This window comes from Arctopsyche grandis, chromosome 5 (assembly GCF_051622035.1).
Source record: "Arctopsyche grandis isolate Sample6627 chromosome 5, ASM5162203v2, whole genome shotgun sequence".
NCBI lineage: Eukaryota > Metazoa > Arthropoda > Insecta > Trichoptera > Hydropsychidae > Arctopsyche > Arctopsyche grandis.
The window spans coordinates 23277209-23304168 of record NC_135359.1 but is presented as its reverse complement, the minus strand read 5'-3'; the positions used below and the strand labels follow the sequence as shown (position 1 = coordinate 23304168).

General features: G+C 36.7%; 1 protein-coding gene across 1 annotated transcript in view; it reads left to right on the top strand.

Moving 5' to 3' along the window:
- LOC143912377 (uncharacterized) overlaps window positions 1-26960 on the top strand; it is a 334563-nt gene that overhangs the window by 88563 nt on the left and 219040 nt on the right. The gene's annotated exons all lie outside the window — the stretch shown is intronic.

Sequence of the window (26960 nt, the reverse complement as noted above, 5' to 3'; positions counted from 1 at the left end):
TGGTTTCATGGGCGGTAGAAAAATTGTACATTCATAATTTTAAGTCATGACTATTTTCTTTTTATAATATGGCGTTTTTGTTTGTCTAGGTCGAATATTGTATTCAATTTCTGACCCACTTCTTTCGAGCCGATTTTTATCCATTGATACACAATCTAGCACGATTTTACAGATTTCTGATCACAATACTGCATCAAAATTTTATTTATACCCCCCCCCCCCCTCTCCCCCCTAAATCATTTAAAAAGTCTTTGAATCATAAACAGTTTGTTGGATAAATAGTGTGTGTTTACTTGGTTACCATATCAATCAATCAACATTATAACAGTGAAACATCATAAGTAATATATTGTATTATTCATAAGTAATATATTATATTATTCCAATAAATAGTCAAAAGAATAATAATGAATCTATATATGTATGTAAAATGGTATAATTTGAAGTTTTTTTTATAAACCAATTTTTAATAAAAAAGTCTTAATTGCGCACCTTTTTCCAGAAATGTCACCCCGTATTTCTGTAGAACAAAAAATAAAACCTACACGAGGCTGTATTAAGTAGGTAGCCAGGAATTTTATCTCGGGTTACGAAAGCGGGGTAGTATTTTATTCCGGTTCTGCCTGTTAATTTTATTGGACTGGACCCCTACCCCCTACGCCCCTCGCCCACTTCCTTAAATAAAGTATACTGCCGGTTGTCCATTTGAAAAATGTAGAATTGAAGTGAATTCGGTCATGAAATTTATATCGAAACCGTTACAGATAATAATACTTCTGGGTGGCTTGTATACGTTCCTCACCCTAATAGGGCTCTAGAACCCCAACGGAATTTTAATTCGGATACGTTGTTCGGCTGCCTAATGAAGTGATAAGCGCAAAGCATCCAACGAGCGGGACCCTGTCGTAAATTTAATGAAGTAGTATTGATCTTGGGACAACATAGGTGAACTTACTTGTCGTTGTGTGTATCACAAATTTCAATTAATTAATCGTATAACGAGATAGCATAGATGTGAAGTTTATTTTTATGAAGATAACACTTTTCGTTCGTATGTATGCTAAGCGATAGCCCTCTGATGATAAATTGAAGATCCATCCATCATTATAAAAATATTTATTACGTGCGCTTTCTGCTATTTTCTTAATTATTATTGGGGTTGAATTAAGGCTCAAACTATTGGGTTGAAAAAGTAAAGTGGTGATATTTTCGGATGTGGGTAAAAACGGGGTTTAAAAACGAGAAAGCGGTTCTAGTCCGGCGTTTGCGACTTACCAATTTATCACTTGTCCGTTTTTTGTCCAAATGTGTCCGAATTATGTAAGCCGGAATCCTTCTTTTTTGGTGGCAGAGCGCAAACTCCTCTCGTCTCGACCTCCCTCTCCTTATCCGACCGATAAAATATCCTCAAAAGATTTAGGGCCTGCCTTTTGTTTGCCTTATCGAAGAAATTCCTTTCGGCGATCGGAAGTTCCGCTTTGATAAATTAAATTTAAAGTTTTCCCTTAACCTCTTTGTTGCGATAGCGGAAACTTTGCGCTCAAAATTAACAAAGCGTTTCTCCGGCTTCTATTCTCTTCTCGGCTTCTGCGTCCTCCATCCACCCTTCGAACGACTTCTTTATTTTCGTTTTAAACACGATAAATGCGTACCATTCGCGAAACCGATCCAACTATAACAATATACGCGGCTGAAACTTAAAAACAATGAACATTCTATGGAACTTTCTTCTATTTGAACTTTTACCTGTGCCAAAATACTACTGTTACAGAAAAGAATTCGCCTTTACATACAATACCCTATACTTTTTTAATTAATTTCAGTTTTATTACATAACAATACTCTTATTTTACGTTAGGTTTCAGTCACAAATAAATAAATAAAAGTAATATTAATCGCACATATATACATATATATATGTAAATATCTTCTTTTACTATAATATACATACATACATACGTATAACATGAATACTATATATATGAACGTTAAATAATTTGTTTGTTCATTATGTAAATCTACAGCTTTCAATTAAGAACCACCATTTTATCTCACCATACTTTAACTTACACCATGAACTATAATTTAATCTGAAAAAGTTTTATTTTTACTTGTATTTATAATGTGTTTACTCACCCCAGCAGCTATATATGTATGTACGTATGTATGTTACAGTCGAAGTGTATTTTCAGTTGTAATATACTCCAACTGACATTTTAGATCATTCATATTCGAATATAAGTGCAAAATACACATCCAACAATGTGCGCCAGTTGTAATATAACAGTTGAGTTTTGACAGCTCGGATGTTTTTACGAATGCTTTAATATTCAATAATGTATTAATATTTGCAAAGGTATTACGAATAAAGGCAATGAGTACCGTAATAAGAAAACTCTAAGAATGTGTTTAAAAAAATGTGACTTTCCAACTCAATTTACTAGTGGAGTGACGTTTTCACGAAAACCTATGTAGTCTCTTCGTCATACCTTTTACCAACATGTAGTTGGAGTGTATTTTCAGTTGTAATATAATATACATACATATGTACATATTTTGACCAGTTGGAATGTAATTCGCCATATGAATCAAATTGCGTAGTTTAGACGGAATATATTCCAACTAGCCAAAATATATTACAACTGGAAGATAAATTTTAACTGTAACATATATTCTAACATAAGTAAGAATGAATCTTTTATTATTAATATGTGAACTGTAGGTATGTATGTTCGGTAGTAAAATTCTATTAGTAGTTGCCTGCATAAAACTGATGCCTGAATCGTCTGAATAAATTTGTCAACGTCTTCAATTCCGATTTCAAACAGAATACACAGAAAATATTACGAGGATGAAATATTGTAACCTCTGTGACATGCATGTGTTAAGGAATTGTAGAACATTGGTATCGTCAAAGGAACAAAGTAAGTTTATGTCTCCCATAAAGGGCGTCTCTTACGAGCTCGTTACGCGGTCTCCTTAACTAACCAGACGCGATGATGACTCCTACGTCTTCTCATCCCAGGCATTCTTTACATATCAAACTATTTATACAATGACCATCACGTCAGAATTTAAGGCCGCTTTTATTTCGGGCCGAACCGAGCCGATGTAGAAATTCTTTACAGGTCTGTTTATACGGTCTTATTGTTCGATGCACCGCAGTGCAGTTTCGTCGCTTTAATCTGGCAGATCTCTCACCACAGAGTCACACTTTCGCATTTTTCATTTTTTGCTCGGTTATTTTCTACACCGTGCTCCAGTGTCTCTTTCGTTCGGCGCATTTGTAAACATCTCGAAATGATAAAAATAAAATCTTCATGCACATAATAGATATGGAGATCGAAGCAACTGCGTCGGCACGATCTACGTGGGTTTTACCACTACCGCTCTTTAGTGATTCAAAACGACGATTTCGACTCTATCTTCTTTATGCTCAGGTAATCTCGGACACATTAAAACGTCCGACCCGTCATTCTTCACTATTTAGAGCTACCTTAGAACTCATTAAGACGCCGAGTGAAATGTCAACGCAGCATCACGCCAGCTACCTGCAGTCGTTTATCACTTTTTTCTTTTTTATTTTACTTTGAAAACTCCAAGCTATACTAAATCTTATATTACGTTTTAATTTGCTAAAAATTTCTATAGAATCAGACAATTTTTTCATATTCTATTTAATTGGCTTTTGCTGCCGTATTCAACTTCATTGCAGATTCATTACAGAGTTCGCTCATCAATCATACACATCAAGACGTAATAATCTCATTTTCTTTTTAATACAGTTTTCAAGATCCTCACGCATACATTGACTGTTCTGTTCTTATCCGTATGTACATACATAATTGACCCGATTCATATGTATGTATTTCAATAGAAGATTGCGTATCTTGTGTGAATTATTTATATGTAATATTTTCAAATTGGCTGTAACTTCAGGTAGGTGCTTCAATTAATAACAACTTGATCGTCATTCCAGTGGCATCCATTATAAAAGTATTAGCATATAAATTACCTAATTTATTTCGTACGCACGCGCATTATAAACGTCTCGCCAGTAGTTTCCTATATATAGATAGATTGATGTTTATTAGGAGATACACTACCGTCCATATGTTTAAGACCAAAGTGTTTTTGGAGCATATTTAACACAATTTTGGACCAATTTAAAAAATATAAACTCAGTTATGTTCAAAAAATACGCATTTATTAAAATAAATAAAGAAATTACAACAATTAATAAACATAAAATTATAAAAAAATAAAAACTTCAAACTGAACTTTCGTCAAAAAACCCACCCTTACTTTTAATCACTGCTGCACATAGTCTCGGCATTCTATTTATTAAATTTTGAAGTGTGATGGGAGGTATGGACTTCCAACTTTCCTGTAGATGATTCCAAAACTTATTTATGGATGTTGAGCGATGGATTCTGGTTCGTCTGTCCAATTCGTCCCACAAAAGTTCTATTGGGTTTAAATCGGGGGATTGAGGAGACCAGTTCATGATTTTTAAATATTTTTTTTCTTCTTATTGTTGTAAGAAGTCCATGCATATCTTTGATTTATGTTTTGGGTCATTATCTTGTTGGAATATAAAATCATGCCCACATAAGTTCCGGCCGCACGGCAAAACTTGTTCTTTTAAAATTTTCAAATACCCTTTTTTTTTTTAAATTCCATCAATTTTGATTAAATTCCCAACTCCAGCTCTTGAGAAACATCCCCATATCATTATGGATCCACCACCATGCTTGATTGTTGGCAGCACACAGTCTGGCATCATTTTTTCTTGGGGAGTGCGCCGGACGTAAACTCGTCTTTTCGAACCGAACAATTCAAACTTCGATTCATCGGACCAAATCACTTTTGACCAATCTTCAATTGACCAATTACGATGCTGAAGAGCCTAAGCTAGTCTTTTCGCTTTATTATTTCTTCTTAATAATGGTTTTCTTACTGCTATGCGCCCTCCCAGCTTCACTTCCATCAGCCGACGTTTAACCGTGGTGACCGATACTTTTTTGAAGGCTGTCTTTTCTATGTCAGAGGCGATTTCTGGTGCCGTTATCCTTCTATTTCGCTTGCTCAATAATATAATTTGTTGATCCAATGCTTGAGTTGTGATTCTGGGACGTCCTGATTTTGATAAATCCATAATGTTGTTAGAATTTTGGAATTTTTTTATCGTCTGTTGTACTGCAGTCTTCGAAATATTCAGATTTTCGGCGATATATCGTTGGGTTTTTTGCTGTTTGTAAAGAGCAATAATGGCTCCTTGAGTTTCCATGGTGAGATTTTTATTTTTTCCCATATTTCTTCAAAAATTTTTGTCCTCTTTATGTATTATAAATTTTTCGCTAATACGACTTCAAAGTCTGACTGCTCAGATTAAACTGAACCAAATTCATTTAGGGTTTATTATTTTGAACTGTTTCGATGTCATATCAGCAGAATAAAATAACAAAAAAAGTTCGTAACATAAACTGCGTATAGTAGAGTTGTCGAATTGCAACATGTGTCGATTCGTCACGCGGTGTCTTTGAGCCCATTTTGAACCCTTATATAAAAAAAACAACAAACCAATGGGATAATCCCTGCTTTTTTTTGCTCAAATTAAATCCAAGGGTGTAGGGAAACAAATGATACCCATTTCTTTGAACTATTTTACGCTAAATTATTTTAATGGACATTAGAAATCGAGTTATAGGTTTGGTCTTAAACATATGGACGGTAGTGTAGATAGATATTGTATATATTCAGCCACACACTGCTTCTTGTGCCCGGTCGGACATAAAAATAGATTGTTTCTGAATCGATCGATGATCGGGACCGATCGATCGATCGATCTTTCCTCTCACATCTTCGAAACATGAATAATAATTACTTATTATCCGGCTTTTACGGGCTTAGCGGGATTTCGAAGTTTTGACTCGTAATAAATATGCCCGGGCTTACGCCACTTAACCGCTTATTAGAGAATTTAACTCATTTTCATTAGAATTTTATGTATATTTATTGTAGACATTAAACTCGTTTCCTAGCGCGTTCGCTGGTAGCCATCCCTACTGAATCTAGCAGAATATTCAAAATGATTTAAAGTGTTGTATCTGGTCAAATGTTTGTATGTGTGTATTATTATTATAATAGTGATTCCACATATTCTCATTCATAAATTAAATTATTATTTTTGTATGTATTTGTGAAATGTATAAGATTGTTTTATATGTAGATATTTTTCATTGAAAAATTAATTTGTTAAATATTATTTCAAAATGAATATTGAAATACATATATACATACAAATATTTCTTAGAAATACATACCTATACATATAATCGACGTTTTATTTTTACCGTTTTATATTTTAAAATGAATTTCCAGATTTTGCGACCGTACTATAAAAATAATATCAATGTAGCTTATTTTTACAAACTTCCTTTACGTTTCACATTAAGACGAATTTTTTATTAATAAAATCTGCAAGATAAGATTACTTCATAGTGAGTTCAATATGTGATCAATGATATTACAATTTTATATTTAAATTCCTTTCTATTCTTCTAACGCTTTCTTACAAAGATCCTGTTGTTCCAACATTGACCTATTTGTATCGCTTATACCGGCTTAAATCTTAATTATGTACATATATGAAGAAATTGGCGAACCTCAAAACGCTGAATAACTTGAAATTTGCAAGAGAGGTTTGAAAGGAGGTGCCAATTTACAGAAACTGTTTCAATGAAAATCTGGAAAATTGGCAATCTCTGATCGACCTGTAGTCACAAACCAAAGTCTGGTCAACAGCTACTAGTGGGAATCGAACCGTGACCACTCTGCTCGAAAGCATAATATGCTAACCACTAGTCCACGCTGCTGGTTATGTTCAAGTTAAGACATAAATGTCAATTAGCCAGCAGCATAGCTCGGACGTTAAGCTTCTGCTCACCGTCAAGAAGGTGCCGGGTTCTATCCCTGAATGAAAATGAATTTTTCAGAGTATGCTGTTGGTCAGACCTGGATTTGTGACTCCAGGTTTTATCACGTTTCCTATCAGAGTTTGCCAATTTTCTCTGATTTCATTGTTGAAACGGTTCCCGGAAAAAAAATTGGCTAAAAATCCTTCCTACCTACTATGTCACCACTATTTGAAATTTGATGGATGTACAATAAAAATTTATGTACAATTCATAGATGTCTCGTTAATTTGCGAGTTTTTTCAGTGTCTCGCAATTCAACGACTTATAATAAAAAAAAATGCAGCATTTGTATTTGTAATTGGCCAGGAAGGCGCATTGGGATTTACCTGTAAGGCCTTCCTGGTATATATGTAAAATAAAAAAAATAAAAAAATAAAATTTGGGGCAAACTGATATGGCAATGGTAAAAATAAAATAATCGGTGGTACATCTACATTGTATGTAGATACTACATACATGCAAGTAACTGCATTGTATGCTTATCTTTGTACGAGTACATAATGGCGAGAATCAGTCATATCAAAGTGCAATGACTTGGCCGATGATTCACATTCACTGCACTGCGACAGGATATGCCCTCCGACGTGCGCATAATATTTTATATAATGAATGCGAATCTATTCGTTTTCGCTTTTTGTTCGTCCGTTTTCGGTGCTGTCGCGATAGCAGCTCTAATTCAGAGCGACACGAGCGCGTTGAGCCGGAACACGGCTCAACGCGAATTTTTATCACCGAGGACTGTCGGTTGGCAGATCGTGATGTGTATCGGCTTTTGTTTTGGCCGCCGTGCAAAAATGGCACGCGCACCTGTGTCCGCTTCCTGCGGCCCGCGTGACGTCACGTTCGGCTATTGTTCTGTTCCCTTGTGTTCTCTGTGTGCTACAAACAAACACCCATAATAAATAAGAATCGCCAGGACATATGTGCAGATAACATTGCACTATGTGCCGCTTGCCCGCCGGAATAGTGACACTCGTAACTACGCGCATCCGAATTGAGGAACTGCATTGTGCTGGGTGGCAGAAAGGTGCATATGATACATACATATAAAATGTATCAGCTTGCTTCTATTTTGTTATAAGCTTTTTATTATCTTCACTCTGTTAGTTCATTGACATTTCTGGCTGGCAAAAAAATTCGATCTGATTTTGATCGGTCGTTTTGATATCTTACCGACTTGGGGGTTAGCTAATATTGAAGTAAGTTTATGTCTCCGACATAAAACTAGAGGATCATTTACCAATGCATTAAATACATTGGTATCTTGTGTATCAAATTGAAGCGAAATGACCTCGAATACTAACCTTTCCAAGCTCCAAATAATACGAAATAAATCCCTAAAAATAATTTATAATACACCCATATATACTAACTTGAAAAAACTGCTTGCCATATATAATATTCCGTTTGTTACATACATTACTAACAAACTAACCAGTAGATTCTATGACAGAATCACTTATAACCATACTAACACACCTGTGAAGAGTCTCGGTGATTACAACAAAATGTCTATATACCCTTCAGGTATAAACACAGATTACCTAAACACAATCTGCTTTAGGTCATCGACTTTAGAGAGTCTTTAATTAATATTATGTATTAGATATATTATGAGCATTTATAAGAATTGTAAATAGGTTTTTGAGCTCTTTTTCCTATTATGCTGTACATTAACATGAATAATATAATACTATGATTACTAACCAAATTAAATTAAATTGTAAAATAGCAAATTATCAGTAGATCAGTAGCTATTAAAATAGATATAAGATATATTGTGAACCTAATTTCGTAATAATAAAAAGCATTTAAAAATCAAAATCAAATTGAAGCGATGACAGTTTGTACCTATCCAAATACGTCTTTCTACCGCCCCTTCACAACTCACAGGCTAAAGAGTTGTGAAGGGCCGCTGAACTATTCTTCGGCGGTCAATGCATTCTTTTGGCACAAAAAGGGTCGATATTGATGGTCGATTTCTTAAAAAAACCACATTTTTTTGCTTTCTAATGGAAAAATATATTGTTATTTGCAAAAACAACTAAGACTAGCCGCCCATTAATCAGAGACCGGCGTTGGATGGATGATTTTCAAATAACAATAGACCGCTCCATTACTGTTCAACGCAAGGCAGTTATAGCAGTTGCTTTTTTCACTCTCATTTATTTAATTTTGAGTGCTCCAATTAAGTTTATTGGTCAATACAATTGCCTATTGGTTGAGGAGGATCATGGGCTTACATCCCGGCCGAAGTAAGATCTATTAGAATTTTTGTTTTTATCTGTTGAATGTTGAGACGGTTTCATATAATAATTTGACACCACCAAGGTCATAATCCATTCTCTCAAAGCTTCGCTTTGCGAGGTAAACGAGAAACCATTGCAGATAAAACCCTAATCCAAGCGAATTCACTACACTGCAAATAAATGGTACAAATGTGTGACACGGTGAAGTCCTATACGCAATTCAAGATTAAACGTTGCAGAACAAAACTTATCCTAAATGTATTCAAACTCTTAGTGCAGTGGCATTATCTCTATGTACATATGTGACTGGATTCGTATTGACCTGGTTTTACTTTTGTACAATCCAGTGGGTATCGTAGGCATTACTGAACGAAATAACTTAATTTTTAAAATAAATCAGGATTAAGCTGACTTTAATATGCAAAACCCCTTCTTTTATTCTCAGCCAATTAAGATTATTTTTGATTTTTTTCGAACTATTCAAAATAAATGAAACAGTTCCATATATTTGTATAATAATATATGTATGTATGTATGAGCCGTTATAGTTGAAAGTGGCATAAATCCACTTTTCTTTATTTCGAGATATATCTCGCAAAACATTAAATGTAATATTTTGTGTTTAACAATATTTAAAAATAGTAGTGATTTGCAATCGTTTATTCTGCCTTTTCAAGATTCTGGACATATCAAATTAAAATAAGTGATAACAATTTGTGAATTAAGTCAAACAGAAATAGTGTTTTTGGAATTGAAAATTGGACTTCTGCCACTTTCAAATATAATGGCTCATATTACCAACCATGTGGTATTTCTTCTAGATATATACATATGTAGATTCAAATAAGGAACTTTGGAACGTTCTATGTATTTGTGCGTATAACAAGCATTCAATTCAGTGTATGCCTTTTTATATTATGTATATTGATATTTGGTAACAATCAATGTATATTTCTGGTAAATATTTTTATGTGTAAATTCGGTTTAATCGAGAAATATAATCGAATAAGTATAACAATTAGGCAAACAGTTCTGTGGTTTCGAGCGTAACGCGATCCAAACAATTTAGTCGGAAAAAGAGGGTCGTTTCCAAAAGTCAGATGTTTAAACCGCGATAAGACCCGCGTCGGTCTGCCACTGAAAATAGTTCTGAAATCGGTCTGAAAATCTAGAAACGAAGTTAAAATAATCCGTTTTTCACGAGCTAGCGCGAGAAAATCGCGTACGTTTTAATTAAATCCGCTTTGGCGCCTTTATCGATTTTCCGCGTTACTATGGGGTACGCACACTAAACAAAAATATTTCTCCTAATGTGACAACACTTTCTGTTTCCCCAAAAAAAAATATACGTTTTAATTTGCATATTTTACACGGTTGCGTGCCGTTAACATCAACGTGAATTTATCGCCGGAGTAATGAGAATTAATTGGGTGGATCCTGTTGCGAAAACGACTTTTCCCCATTGTGTACGCGCGTGTAATTGAAGTTTTCCTAACACGAAAGCGTGAAAAATCAATTAAAAATACAAGCGAAAAATAGCAGACACTCGCCGTCGTCTCTGCGCTTCCAATTTGTGCTGAAACAACCTTAGTCTGCAGAATTAATCCCAAGACGTTGTTAACGTTACCCAATTAGCCCGTTCGGTTGAGGCCGGGATAGGTCAGGGTTTCCTCGTTTTCCAATCTCTCCAAATTTATTAATTCACCCGCTAGATAGCAAGCGTTATCTGTGTATGGCAAGCGACGTCATTTTCCCCGATTACACAAAGGCAAGTTTACTTTTTTGCTGATTAGATATCGAGCTAATAACACCCGTGGGAATAATACCACGTGTGTGTTCAATGTTTCAATCAATGGTAATTTTTGTTTTCTCGTACGTGTGTACGTAATGGAAAAACCAATTGTGATCGTGTTTTCCGTCAAGGCTTAATGACCGCCTCACGTGTCTCTCAATTCTGCACGATTTTCTGAACTTTTTCCGGGCGGTACTATAACGAAAACGAACAGCAACAAGCCCATTCAAATAAATTCGGTATGTGTGTGTGTGTATATGTGCTATTATTGTGTGAAAGCTGTGGAAAATTCGGTGCACTTTCGGACTGGGATTGTCGTTAGCGATCGGGGCGTTGATTTTTCCGTAACATTTCCACAACATTTGTGAAATTGTTGCGTCGCAACATTAACGCCGTTATGACTCTATTTGGCCGTTAAAGCCGCTATTTAAAAATTGCGTGTGCGCCTTACCCGAAGGCCGTAATCTATTATTTCCCGTTGAATTATGAACCTGTAAAATTATACACATTTTATTGGCCGAACACCGATATTGCGACGGCCGAGGCAAAATACGCCAATTTAGCCATTACGATTTTTCATTTGCTTATCCGAGCACAATTTTCCGAATGCTAATGATAAATGTTGAAACACGCACCCTGACCCAAACCTCCCTCATCAAACTAACACACTTCGTCCATGTTAATTTCATTCTTACTAACGAGATTGCACTTCAACCTACTATTATGTTGTTAATCGAAAGAAAATTGTTATGGTCAATCTGTACGTAAATTTATTTCAAGTCGTCCCATTTGGAGAATTTCCCATGTAGTGACGTTATTTTGGAAATAACAATGAATAGGCGTGTTTATTTACTGTACTTATATTTCGTTTTGCGATTATTAAAATGAGTCTACATTTCAAATTAGATTGCTAGAAAATTTTAGTTTTAAACAAGTTCTATTGATGTTAGCTTCATAAAGCTTCATAGCTTCTAAGCCATCTCCAAAATGTGACATAATTTTACATGTATGATAAGGGTTTAGGAAAATGTAATTTCTGAGAAAAAGGAAAGCTTTATATGGTTGTTTGAAAAGTCCTCGAACAAAAATCAATCCCGCCCTTATGCTTTTCAAATTGCGTGCTTGTGGCAAAACTGTTGAAATTCGCTTTCGTGTAGTTTTATTTGCAGCCGCCATGCGGGTTTGGGTACTTTCCACCACTAGCGCCCCGTTCGCCATTTTCACTTGCGAATTTTCACACTCGAAAAGGCTTGCAGCCCAATTTCCACGGCAGATTATTATCGCCTCTGTTTTTCATCTCGCGCCTCGTTTTTATATTTTTTATTTATTTTCTCGTTGCTTTCGTTTCGCCGCAGAGCGCGAGCTTTTCCGCAGAAAGGCGCGGGAAGAGAAAAGGGGAGGGTTTTTCCCCGTATACCGAATTGTATTATAACAAGCCGTACTTTATTGCGACTCGGCCGTTTTTCTTTATTCGCTCCCTGTGTTTTCGGAGAGGGTTTATATTTGAATGTTTATCTTTTCGGATTTATGGGAATTGTTTTCTTCTTCTTTTTTATTGCTAATCGACAGCGGGAACGTGAGATGATCGCGCTATCTTCACGGCTAGATAGTTCGCCTACGTTCCCAATCCATGGCCTTTCGATGTCTAGACAATATCTGTGTATAACACATGTTTCTTTTTGTAACGGAACGATTATTGCAAGTGTAAAATATCGTGTTATAAATCGCTAAATCTTTTTATATGCGAACGACAGTGTCGTAAAACATCCGTTGTTTCTTATACACCTACATACATATAGAAATTTTCGCGCTGCGTATGAGAATTTAGCCTTGTCCGATATATTGTGCACTTATTACACACACTTCTTCATTGTAGGACAGATATTTATGGAAGCTGTTTCACTCATGATGATTTATTGTTTTATTGAGGAAATGGATATCAATTTATTGAAACGACTTTAACGCGAGATCGTTTTATAAGGGCCATATTGATTACACCACTTCCCGATTTACAATCGCCTAATGTGTTAGCAGAGAATTTCCGATACAATATCGTACATATTATATACATATAAATTAATAATCTTTTTCTCTTTGTTTCAGGTATGTCGTGATTTTCATGCTTAAAATATCCAGACTCAGGTATCATATTTTATATTGAATATTTTGTTTGGAATCTGTTGATTCTTGATCTTAATATGATGATTTTACATAGAACGCCGTTCAGTAAATTTATACTAATTATAGTGATTCATTTGAATCCGCTGTCAACATCGTGACGTAGAACCGTTTTCTAATTAATATTGGGTCCCCTCGTCTGTTTTTTCCCCGATTTGGGACTTTTGCATACCTCACCAAATTAAGGACGAATCAGTTCCTAAATGTGAAGGACACTCTGACGCCAATACCTGTCACAAAGTTGGCTATTCGGCCTCGGCTCGACACGCAAAACGACCTAAACGTTTAATTGAAATCCCGACACCTACCCGGCATGGAAATAATTGAATTCGAATCTAAATTTTATTACAGCCTCTCTCGCTCTAGCTGCTCGTCACACGTTAAATTGCAAAATGTATTTTCCCTTGATTAAAAAAAAAATCAGTCTGATGTTTTTCCTTGTGTAGTATATGTAGGTTATTCCATCAGAACGTTCGTCACCTGTCACAAACTTGAGCAGGGCGTTTGACTCGAATTATAAATTCAATCCCGGCGCGTTGGTCCCTTGTAACTCCTCCAAGTAATCCCGAACTCTGGAGTTGGAACAACTTTGATCAAACAATGCGATGGGCGGGACAGCCCTAGCAAACAATCAAAGTTCGTCCCTAGACTGGCGAAAAAATCTGCATGGAGTCCTCGCTCGTCCCTCTTCGGCGTATAAAAATAAATAAAAACCGTGCGATAGGAATAAGGGGCAGATGCGTATGCGGAGAAATGTCGTCGATGAATAATAAAATGTGGAGCGAACAGGATCGGCGACAAGTTTTTCAAGTCTGCCTTATTAGCATCTCGCTCGCATTCTCATGATGCCAGTCATAGCTCTTTGATTGCATTGAGACGTTGTCGAGACTTGTTAGGATCGATTGCATATGGAGATGCATCCCGATTTTCATACCGGTTCACCTGGTTCCCTCGCACGTCCCCTCGTCCGGAACAACCAGTCGATCTTATGTACAAAACACAATGAGGCATATGTACATATGTACGTCCGAGCTTAATCTTCATGCGTTTTACATTATTTATACGTATGTATATATGTAGTTGTATGTATTCCACGCGTGTAGATAAAACACGAGTTGCTTCTATAATGTATCCTGAGGGTGAATGCCGAAGTCTCGGCTCCCCTAGACGACCAAGTAAGCCTCGGTAGATGTCCCACGTGCCCGTTAGCCTGGCACCATATTCATTAGCTGCAACATCCCCGAGGACCCGGAGGGACCACCGTGTTAAATCCTGTTACTCCTCCGTGCCCGCTAGCCACGCAGTCTGACAGTTGCATTACGTCAACCCCAGAGAAATACCCCTAGCTAGTTCAATGTACTACGATTGACATATCTACGTTTACTACATATACATATGACACAACTATCTACCGATTGCAACATTGATTTTTTATTTAACAGTCCATTGGTAATCGCCACATTTCTCTACTGGTTTTTTATCAAGAAAATGTGCCACTATTTTGAAAAGTTACCATATTTGTAAAGTTATTTTTGTTGTGCTCTTTAAGCGCCTTATAACATTTTCACGTATTTTAACAATTTTTTGAGATTTATTTATTTATTTATTAAATACAGAAACATACAGTATGTCAATATATTTTTTCAAAACATCGACACCAAAAAAGTTTCTATTTTATTTATCCATTATATGTATGTATATTAGATCCGACCATAGACGCTACAGGTTGCTCAATGAGACACCTACAGTCAAACTTTTGTACATAAGTACCAAATATCATCATTACATCTAATAATTATAAACAAAATATGAATATGTCTGATATTTTCAAAATAGAATATGTCTGATATTTTAATCGAAAACTAAGCACACTATTTACATACATATTAAATTTTGCGAAACACAAACATTTTTACGTGACTCGAATATTGTAAAATTTAGTACGAATAACGAACGACCAAAACATCGACTGTTAGTTTCTAGGTAAACAAGCAACATGCAAGAACATTGATGTGCCTATATATTATACTGGTCAATTTTGATTTGATTATATAGCTGTGTGTATGCATTTAGTTTATACCAATATGTGTAATATAATATGTAAAGGTAGTAAACAGAATTGCCGTGAAATCGATCTGGGCACGTGGGCAATAAAAGGATTGTATCCTCTAATAAAAATTCTACGTGTTGTCAGAACTCATTCGTATTCCAACTATTTTCGTTGCGCTTTGCGTCTTCGAATCGAAAATAAGACGCGAGGCCCTAATGTAGAAATGGGCTATGTATTCAATAAAGATCCCTAGTATTGCGTTACCGAAGATCAAACGCATTCTCTACCTCAAAGGATAGAATTCCAGAAAGCTCGCTCGTCGTAAGCTCCATCCGTCCCGTGGCTGACTTTTTTTCCCTTCAACGAAAAAAATACCTGATGAAATTTACCAAAAACTTTTCCTCGCCCCAACCACCACCCCATCGTTCCGCGGGGACGTGGTGCGGCTTATATAGCATTCCTCACGGTCTTCCGGAGCTTTCCCGAATTTGAAGTTATAATTTCGACGGGCGCGAAAAAGATGAACCCATCGCCGACCTCGGCAGCAAGATAGAGAAACAGCTTAGCTGGAAAGCCCGCGAGCGGGGGAGAGCTTTCGCCGCCTACCCCCTTTCTAAATTGGCCATTCTTCTCAGAGGGATGGGTAGGGCCTTATACACACACACGCATAAAGCTTGGGGTGGATTAGAAAGGGAGAGGAACGAACATGGCGAGATCCAAAACGCGCCCTTTACAGCACACATTCGCACACAGAGAAATTTTTAAAAGGTAAAAATATAAAAGCCTAGAGGTAAATACACTGTGACGCCTTCGTATAACCCCATACACCAAAGTTTCCAAAAATAAAAAAAGATAAATAAGTTTAAACAAGGGCTGAAAATTGAGCCACCGTTCCTATCCTACAGCGAGCTGTGTGTAGGTAACCACCCCCGAGTTATTCTTCAATTATTTCGGCTCGAGTTAGTTTAAACAAAGACCGTTTTCGTTCGCATTGTCTGTGTGCCTCTTTGGATATTTTATAATTACTTCTGAAAGAATCGAGAAAGAAAATATGATGAATTGTTTATAATTTTTCGAAACTTCGCTTGGCGGATGTCGAGTCGCGAAAAAGAAACCATAACAACGTACCCATATTTGATGAGGAAACTTTTTGTTGTTGCCGTTCCGATGGATAACTTGCTCCCATCAGAACAAAAGAGCCAATCCATTAAATCGCCACGGTGAATTAAAAACAATATCGGTGCATCCAAACTGAACCTGATTGTCAATCTTCTTTTCCATCACTGTGTTTTTATACATTGTCCATTATACTATAGGTGCATACTGAAATTTCACACCTTCATTGTCGAAATGATGAAACAGCATTCATATGCATCCCACGAAGGCCTGAGCTATAAAGTTTGCGATATTAACGCCTTTATTACGTTGTATGTAGTTATATTATATGTATATTGAATTCGGTCCTTTATCGGCGGTGTTGAACTTCGCCGTAAAGTGCACCGGATGCATCGAACTACCGCATGCATATTACGATTAACGATACGGAAACGTATTTTGCACGTCCAAGCCGTTTCGTTTTACAAATCGGAAAGCCCTAAAAAAGCGTTCGTTTTGTATGTGTGTAATTCGTAGACGGCACACTTGACGCGCGTGATTTATACGATCTGGTGATCTTTTGACGCGCGTAGTCTGTTTGATTGGTTCGTTGGAGGTACATACTTGTGTGTACCTTGGAGACTTGATTAATTGTTATAGGAGCCTTATTGACATTGAATTTGACTGGGGAAATTATAAATCAGAGACGTTAGTTACACAACCGCAAACCTCTCTCGTTCTCACTCTATCTACAGAGTTCGAATCTCGTCTATATTACATCGTGGTATTTTTTTTTCCACCTTCTCTTTTTTACGTGGTGAATACATACACGCTCGGGATTTTGTCTAACAAATATCCGTTAAGCGTTGAACACCTGTAAATACCTTGTAGGCCGTAAGTATTTCATATATCATCAGCCGTATTGGCATTTTTCAATAGTATCGTACACCTCCATAAAATCAATATGTATTATTTATTGACGCATGTGTTCCTTCGGAATATGAACATTGTGCTGTAGACGAATTTTCGATTGTTAAAATGATTTTTGATTTTTTTTGTGCCCTCCAAAACTAATTTGGTACATACGTATTTGTACGCCAGTAATTGATTTTGCATATAAACTCTCATACATCATCATCGGCCCGCTTGCCTGTTCTTGGATTGTTGTTTGACAGCGAATGATTTAGTTTATTAATATTTTGTTTTCATTTTCCTTATCTTTCCATCCTTGAGCTTTCACAATATAACTAATTATTTCGTAAACCTTAGCTACTGTAGATTAATTAGTGAGGCTTGAAATTGTTCATTACGCTGCATTAAATCAGTTTGTTTTATTAATTTAAACCTTATTAAAAATGAATGAGGCGGTTCATTTTCACGGCATCGTAAACTGCAGTTATAAATCGTCGACTTTTACGTTAATCTTGATGATGTTGAATTATTAATATATGAACAAACATTACTTATTATAAAGCTTCGAGTTACGAGGGTGTAAAATGTGGTAGAACTAGATTAAAAGCGTTTAATACTGCGAGAAAGGTCACATGGTCACCAACCGGGTTCAAATTAGTGACGCACGAAGGAGATGTTACAAATCGGCCAAGTATACATTTGTGAGTATTTTTGTTTATAAATCGACGGCTCTTTTTCTTTGGTTGAATAAAATTATAAAATTCGTTAGTGTGTCGTGTATATAGGGACCGCAATTAAATGAGTCTCGATACAGCGATTGATAAGTGAGATTTCGTTCCAAAATAAAAAAAAAGAATCAAATGACCCGCCGCAGACCAGAAATCACTATATCACAATAAAAAATGTATGTAATAAGTTAAAACGTGGAACGTGTCCGATTAATAAACGTACGAAAACGTTGCGCTCACAATCAATACAAGATAATGAACGAGAATATCTAGTGTAACGGTGCCGTAATAAATTACAATTAATCCTTTAATAGCGCAGGATCGATCGAAACAATTTCGATTAATAAGTCTGGATGTTTTGACCGTCAAAAATGTATACGATATACGTATGTATATCAAGAAATTACGACAAAACGAACTGGATCCGTTCGGCGGGGGACAAAAGCCGGTCGGGCAACATTTGAGAGTCGATGGCCACAAAATAAATTGAATAAATGAATAAATCCACAAATCACGTACGGCGACCGGGCACACGTCAAAACGGACCCGAATTTATTATGAATTCGGCCAAAAATAAATAATAATCATAAGCGGCGCGGGAGGCTTGAGAGTCTGCGAGTTTTTGCCGTGGACCGCGACTTCCCAACACTTGGCTCGCGATGGACCCCGTCGCGTCTCGTTTAATCAATGCCATTATAATCGAAGCTGCCTAATTTATGCCACGGCTCTTCTCCGGCTTCTGTTCGAATCCTCCTCTCTATCGGTCAAAATTCCTGTTATTTCCTAACGACAACGAGATAACCCGCGTAGACCCCGAGAAAAAAAATCACACCCAGACTCGTCATCCCGAGGGCCGTACTCGCATATCGTAGAGTGAAAAAACCATATATACATATATGTATACAGAGAGATTTATTAAACCATAACTGGTTTTTTTTCGGCTAGGGAATCCAAATATCAATGTGGATTCAAAACACGTTCTCAAATGTAGCTAATTAACATTTCTACATGGTTACCTGTCAGTCTTACTTTTTTTTGCATGGCTTCGTCTTCCTATATCAATCCGACGTTTTGGTTAATGGATTTTAAACGTTTTCGATTTCGCTATTTGTTTATTTTGTTTTTGTTTTTTTTTCCTTTCAACGATTTTGTTTCGTTCACAATGCGCTTCTGAACAAGCACTCCCATCGCTTTTCAGTATTTGATCGATTTTATGTACACACAGAACAATTTAAAAACAAAAAAAAATACATAAACGTAATACGAATAATCCGTGGACACGTCATCCATTCGTTTTGGTAAAGTTATTGTTCCAGCCATACAAAGCCAGCATGTACAGATCATACAATCATAATTAAATTGGTTTACACTGTGTGTACTGCATTTCATACTTAAAGAAAGCTTTTAAAGCAATTCAACATTAAAAAAAATCTATTTCCATTAATTCCTCTTTCTATACAGCCACAGCGTAGTGCACTGGTAAAGCTATTGCATATCAGTAGTGAGGTTGTGGGTTCAAGTCCAGACCAAATACGCTGCTGGCGAGATCTGTTGGATTTTTCTAGCTTAAATATTATGACGGATCTAATAAATCGGTATAACCCCTTCATTCTCTCGCAAATTTGATTTATTAGCATCTCGAATTTGTTGAATTTTATAAAAATATGCTACCTAAATAATGTAAAATTCTTCAATATCTTGCTCAGATCCAAATCCAAGATTATATATTCTCGGCTCATATAGCTTTGTTGTACATACATATGCAGGTACCAGTTCCGTGACTGAGGACAAGTTATGGATATATGTACATATATGTATATACATATGTATATAAAAAAATGTGTTCAACTTTTGAATTATCTTATCTTAATTATCAATAATCTATCCCGAAATTATGAGTATAATTTTTAATTTTGTGCCCATAGAAATAAGTAGCCTACCTTTCTTAATATCATCTTGTTTGTCTTCAAAACTCAAGTTCCTGAAAGACTGGTCGAACAATCGAGAATTCAACTTTCCCTTGCCATATTTGTACTCAAAAAGTTCAATGTAAATTGATAGACTGTTGATACACATAAAACAGAACATTCTTAGTGAGAATTCCACAAATGCTTGAAGTAACGAGTAAATTAAAAAATGTTTTGTCTTCAACGGAACGCCTATACATAATAATTCGCCAGTACCGCGAAGTGAACAGAATTGAGACGGCGAGTCTGTGCAAGCGAACAACACGGCGGGCCATACCATAGCAATCCACTTCCAATACCACTACCACTACCTCAGGTAGGGCCGATTCTGGTTTCTGAACTGAAGCAAGTCCGAGAAAACAATATCAATGTGGACATCAATTTGAATGTATTGTAATTGAATTGTTGATATGTTTAAATAAGATTTAGGGTATTGATTTAGATAAAGATTTTAGGGGACTAGTCTAGTGCCTCTAGCTCTAGTCCAATGACGGTACGCCACTGGTAAATCAATATATAATTTACATAAAACATGAATATAAATGCTGCAAAAGTCAAGTTTGATGAACTTGTTATCTGAGTGTGAACAAATATGAGTACTTTATTTGCAGTATCGCATACCATGACTAGTGCCGACAGTTTGACGGTTATAGGGAAAGCTCGTTCCGGCCGTTAGACAGGCTAAAGGAAAGTCCACTGCGTATCAACTTATTCAAGTACCTATGTATTTGCTTAATCCAACATAAATATGTATGAACGGCTGAAAAAAGCAAACACAAAATAAAAATATATTATGCACAGGGGAAAAAAGCAGTATATACATGCATACATATACTAACGGATGGATGGATGGCAACACACGCACGCACAGTGGCTGTTGGGCAAGCTGTACAATTTATCCTGTTGACAAATGCAAATCCCGCGGCTTTGTCTCCCTCGCTTTCGGACTCCCGCGTAATTTCCATAACCCGAACGCGCGGTTATCGCGTTATCCATAATTAATTTCTCGCGTCCTCGTCTCCTTGTAACTCAAACAGCGGATACAAAAGCCGCGACAATCGGGATGGGGTCGGGTGGGTGGGTTCGTTCCCTTTTGGCGCCTCTCAGGGATCTTCCTCGTCGACCCCCATCCCTTACATTTCCTCCCACAGCACCGGAGAGACTGTGATTTGTCGTCGTTCTTCCACTTCTTGTGTGCTCGGTCAACATTTGCTCGTCCGCTCCAGAAAACGTGTCCCCATCCCCGTGACACGCCCTGTGATGCCAATCATAAACCCGAAAAGAAAATCGTCCATCCGATGGGAAATCTATCCACAGTTTTGTCTTCCTCTCTCTCACTCTCTGTACACATTAATTATAACGTTCAGATGAATACGTAATGAGCAATCGTAGCGTACACACTCGAACGTTTAAATCGGAACAAGTGTGCAAATGTTTACCGACTCGTCCACTCGTGAAGTACCGTGCCGAGTGGATGAGAAATATTTGTCGAGCTTTTACATTCAATTCGTCCGCGATGCCGTGACCGTGTCGACATTCCTCGCCGTTAATTTATTAAGTGTGTGTTTGTGTGTATGGACTTACACGGTCGTTTCGATTTCCTCTCGATGAACGTTTACTTCCGGTTGAATTGGCGGGAGGAAAAATGGCGGGTGCGTTTATTATTGCGGGATGGTCATTAATCATCTGTTTGAAAAAGTCAATTTTCTATCTTAACGCTCGCCCCACTTTTAATTAGCGTCCATTAGAGTCGGTCGGCTCGGAGTTAACTTATGTCACATTTCATCTTTTCCCTTTTCTCGACGCTTTCTCTGGGTTTTTCGAGGGAAATATTTCAGGCTTTTAAAGCTCGCCGAATTTCGCAGATTCCGCGAATAATTTCTTGCGTAAAATATGAAGGCGATTTTTCAACTTCTCGAATATACATATAGACGCATCACATTGTTTTTATATTTTTAATAATCTGCATGACTCTCCAATTGCTTTTGAATTCAGCAACAAGAAGATCTATCATCAAAAGTTGCCTATTACAGAACGAATCTCCGAACCTCCACACATCTAACATGACAATTATGGATTATCTCCAAAATATTTTGAAAAAAATACATGGCAACTTTGGAATAATATAATTACTGTTCAACTTTTGCTATAATGCTTGCGTTTATTGAAATATCAGATCCAAATAATTCGAAAATATGACTTAAATATGTATAAAGTCATAGTCCTCCTCATAATGTAAGCATTTATTTATTTAAGGATAATTGGGAAAGGCAGTAAAGCCAGGGGGTTTGATTATCATACAGTAGTACAGAAATACAAATATTAATTAAGGTAATTAAAATTAAAATCAACAAAGAAAACCGAAAAGAAAATATTACCACTCAAAATAGTCGGAAAATAAAACCAACGAGAGAAAATACAAAAGGTAAATTTAACTTTAAAAAACTACAAACACCCATTTATTTTAAGGAAATCATCAAGTTTATTTTTAAAAAGGTTTGTTGAGTTACTATGTAGAAGTTACTAATTTATTAGATAGACTATTCCAAACATTAACCACTCTTTTTTGAAAGATTCTCTAATTATTTTGTAATAAATATTTTTTTGGACTCTTAGATCGCCTCTCTTTCTTTTCGTCTCCAAAGTGGAAAGATTAATTATATTCAATTCTGCATTGAATCGTTTTTGTATTTGGTTAAAAAAACTACTGACATGCCTATGTGTAAAGTTTGAATGTGCAAAAGTGTTCGTACCATTCTCTGATTTCCGCGCAATTGAACATTGCAAACTTCTGTATCGAACGAGAATTAAAGAGACAGTATAATGTAGATAATTTGCATCTTAAAGCTCGATCGACATTTATTATAGGCATATACATACGTATGTATGTATATATTCATATAGCGTATGTGAGGATATCCACTGTGGGATTAGTGACGACTCCGATTGAAGTTGCGTAAATCGGTTCTATTGAACGTGTTCGGGCTCTGATACCGTTTCCATTTGTATAGCGTTTCGCAGCCGATACGCCCACCCATCCCACATCCACATCCAACCATCCATCCATCCATCTATCCGTCCGTCTATCCGGGTTGTGCGAATCAATTTGCATCGCAAATTTATCTCGCACAAGTGCGCGCACGAGAGGAGGATGTGCGAGACGGGGCGACGGACCTCTCCGCTAACCTCGTGTCGCCCGACTCTTATTGTTTATTAGGCGGATCCAAAAGGGTTTGTTTGTGTATTCAAATATACGACACGGCTGAATGATAATCGCTAACCATGTTTATTTATGGCGGGGTCTTGTCCTAAACGCGCCGCCCTGGGGCGACAGCCCCACCTCGCCCGTCCACCCTCTTCGTCTTCAGTTCCAGTACCTTGGTAACCAACGGAAATGTCTTTGATATAATTGCCATATACAGAGATGAAAATTTCAAATTAGATTATAATATGTATGTGTGTATTTAACTTTGCGTTAATCAAGAACACTTGGAATAGTTCAAATTTCTAGCCAATTTGTTTGACAAATATGTATATAGCATTTTAGATTTAAATTCAAAACACGTCTACATATTTATGAGCATGTCTAGCACTATTTAAACAAATTTACTTGCAAAAATAAAATTTTATTTTATTTAGCACTTTGAAATGTTCCTCGAGTCGTTCATCCATCATACTTCACACATTTTTCTTACTTTGTCACCTAACCTACTTATGTATAGTCTACTTAGTTCTTTTTATTATTATTCATCATCTTAGAATTTTGGGTACGACTATCTTCTTGTCCATTTTCTAGCTAAATTTACTACAGATTTACATTTAAATTTCTTCAAATACACCACCTTCATAATACTTTTCACCCATTTGTCTCTTTTTTCTTTCCCTTATCGCCCTTCCAATCATACTTTTGAAAGACAACTGTTGTGTGTAGATACAGCATTAATTTAAGAACATTATTTGTTATAAAATAATATTAAATCGATAGAATAGTGAAGCAGAGCTGCTCTTCTTTCGCCTTCACCGCTGCACGCTCCAGTTACAGATTCTGCCTCGACGCCCCGATGTAAATTGAAAACTATTTAGACTTTTAAAGCAATGTGACTATCCTTAATTTCTCGCATCTCCAGTGGTCCAGTCGAATGCCCCGATTATCAAATGACCCAACGACCGACCGACCGACCCATCGCAGGTCTTCGTGGCGTTTCGCTTTGGTCCTAAACTTTAGTTGGTCCCGTTTGTTTGGCGTGTTTGGTGCCTGGAAAAGGGTCAGTTTGTGTTTTGAACAACCCGATACAACTTTGTTTCAACACCCCCTCCCCTTCCTTCCCGCTCTCACTCGAGCACAAATTTGAAACACCCCTCATCCTCCCCGTTCAAACGTCAATTTTAACCGAAATTTCAAAAGCACGTAAAAATGCTAAATTTCAACACCATCTCAGTGCGAATTCGGTATAGAAAATCCCGTCGATTTGAATCGCAAATTTATATAACGTGTCCACTGTTTTTGGAGGGGCGAACAACAGCTGGGCGGGCACCTCGGCGCAAAAGTTACAAGTCCAACTTTACATGTTACTTTCCGCCTCATTTTTGATGGGATGGGTTCAAAGGGTTCATTTATATCTCTGTCTATGTCTGCCGCGTCCGTATACATAATTCATTAGTAAATCTGTATTGTAGATAGATATATATTTTTTATTGCTTGTGGATGTACACATCTCGCTCACATCTGCTGCCGAATGAAGGCCCTGGAAAACAAACTCGTCCATCAATCAATCCCTCCCCATGCTAGCATTCGCTTATAATTATTCTATGATCCTTCTAAGATTCGCTTTTTAAAATAACATTAACGTCGTTTATATTATACAAGGACAACACGTGCTCGCCGATATTGATAGTGACGATAACACATGTCGCCTTAATAAGTACCCCTTCGAGCGTGGGGAACTCGTAACTAAGTTTCGCGAAATTCGCATTGCCCCAAAACCACCCTTCAGATGCGCCCTTCGGCGTAGGGCTGTAACGCCAGTGTCAGGGTGAGTTTACTCTCTTGCCGGCAGCTAGAGAGCATCCTTGGGTTAATCTTGCTAACCACGTTTTAATCAATGAAACGTGCCGTCAACAATACTCTCCTTTGCTAACGAACGAGACCTGACTCCAAAACTGAGCACCCACCCACCCACAAGGCGAAAAATTAATAGGTTTATACAGATTTGATTAGTCGTGTATTAAAGTGGTTGCATATATGTATAATATAAGTAACCTGTTTATAAATTATATAGAAAATCAGCTTTGTGTATGAGAGTTTTACAACCGTTTACCGCAAAATATGACAAATTGCTACGTTTTACAACGCTGTAAATCTAAACGATGCAACTATTCGCTACGTAAATTTAAATCATAAATAAATTACGGCAGCAGTTTTATGTATACGATAGTACATTAACCGCTAATGGTTACTGTGAAATAAAAATGCTTCTGTATAACTGTACTGGTATATTTTTACGAGAAACTTAAACAAAACAAAAAAAATAAAGTCTTTGTAACTTTTTTTTTATAATTCCGGTTGTTTTTAAGTAGCTTGAAACTTACACCTTTCGGTATGTTTATTATATGGAAATATTAACATTATATTCTTATTATTATTATTATATATGTACTAGCAAAATTGCCTGGTGTTTTTCGGGTAGGTGAAAGTTTTTGAAATAAAAATCCATAATCTTTTTTAATAATTTAATTTAATTTTTTAATAAGAATGCATAATATTGTATTAAAAAAACTATGTACGTTGTAAGAGTTGAAATAAAAATCCAATTTTAAGTCCACATTTCTTCATTTTGAGAAAAATGTCGCAAAACATTAAACATAATGTTTTGCGTTTTACAATATTTAAAAATACTGTTAGCCTATAATAAGTCTATTCTGCCTTTCTGATATTCTGAACATATCGAATTAAAAGTAGTGATAACAATTTGTGAATTAAGTCAAACTGAAAATTGGTGTTTTCGGAACTGAAAATTGGACTTTCCACTTTCAAATATCAAATGTGGTAGTATTAAATTGAAAAGTGTAAATTTGAACAGCGGACAAACTTAAAATATAGCACTATCGAGGTATAGGGAAATTTTAATTAAAATTTTTATAGTTTAATAGAAGCTGCAATGTTTTAACCTATTTCTAAATATAGTTCATACTATGAGCCAAGATTTATAAAAAAGTGATGCATGTCAAATTGAAATTGCGAAAATTAAATTTTAGCATACTGGTATGATATTTTTATAGCCGGGTTTAAAAATACATGTGCAATCGATTGATTACTGCCCCAGGTGAGTGCACCGTGACGAGCAGGGTTAGGCATGTCACTAAGCCGAAATCGAACGTACGTATAGACGGGTCGAATTCACCCCTGACATTCCCGTTTGAAATTCGGCACGCAGCCGGCGCGCGATGGGGTCTGTCAGGTCCGCGCCGCATAAGCACCGGATTACAGTCCGCGCGAGGGTTGAACGCGCGGCCAAACAAACCCCCGGGGTGTGCGAAACCCCCGCGACTCCCAGGGTAATTGGGTTAGTCGCGGGGGTGTACTCCACCCCAGTGGGGTTTTTGTACGTGCTCCGCGATAGCGCGGGGAAAACACCGCGACCGGGGTCCGAAACACCCCCTGCGGCTCGTCGTTCAACATTTTTCCAGTGAAATTCGATTATTCAAAAATCCATATACGCTCCGACGCATTCGAAACGACAATATCGATCTCTGCGAACGTACAAAAAATAATCTTAACGAGGTTAGATGCTCCCTCTAAAAAACACCCCCGCAAGAAATGTGACGTGCAAACTTTTGATTGAAAGATGAGCGATTAGATGAGCGATTAAGGGGCGAAAAGTTGCTTTTAGTAATACTGTTATTTTTCAATTCTTGAATTATTCTTTAACAGTCTAATTTTTAGCATTTTGCAATAGTATATGAATTTTCACACAATTCTAATGTGTGAAAATTTTCAGCATTTATTTAT